Below are 365 nucleotides of genomic sequence, written 5' to 3' on the forward strand. Positions count from 1 at the left end.
GCCGGGCAGCTCCTCCCCCCCGGGGCCTTGCTGCCCCCTGGCCTGGGTCTCTGCCGAACTGGTTTGATTCTGTTATTTTTTTCATCAATTGGAAGGACGCGGTTTTAATAGCGATTCTACCCGGGCGGGGGGGCGGAGGGTCGTTTTCCTCTCCCTTTTCAAGGCCTATTTCTGCTTTAAATGGGGTCTTCTCCCCGTGAGGGGTTACGCTGAGGTTTTTATTTGTATCTTTTACGGGGACACCCCTTCAGCTTAAAGCGAAAGCGCACCCCCGATCAATCCATCATCAGAGCTGCTTATTCCCAAACTTCCAACCTCGAAGACGAGACGAGGGAGGCCCCAGGGGACGGGTGGGGAAGAGGCCG

The 365-nt window shown here is 56.2% G+C and overlaps 1 protein-coding gene across 1 annotated transcript in view; it reads right to left on the bottom strand.

The window, feature by feature from the left end:
* ARNT2 (aryl-hydrocarbon receptor nuclear translocator 2) overlaps positions 1–365 on the bottom strand; it is a 47,853-nt gene that overhangs the window by 1,337 nt on the left and 46,151 nt on the right. The window lies entirely within an intron of this gene.

Source organism: Myotis brandtii, unplaced genomic scaffold, assembly GCF_000412655.1.
Source record: "Myotis brandtii unplaced genomic scaffold, ASM41265v1 scaffold1166, whole genome shotgun sequence".
NCBI lineage: Eukaryota > Metazoa > Chordata > Mammalia > Chiroptera > Vespertilionidae > Myotis > Myotis brandtii.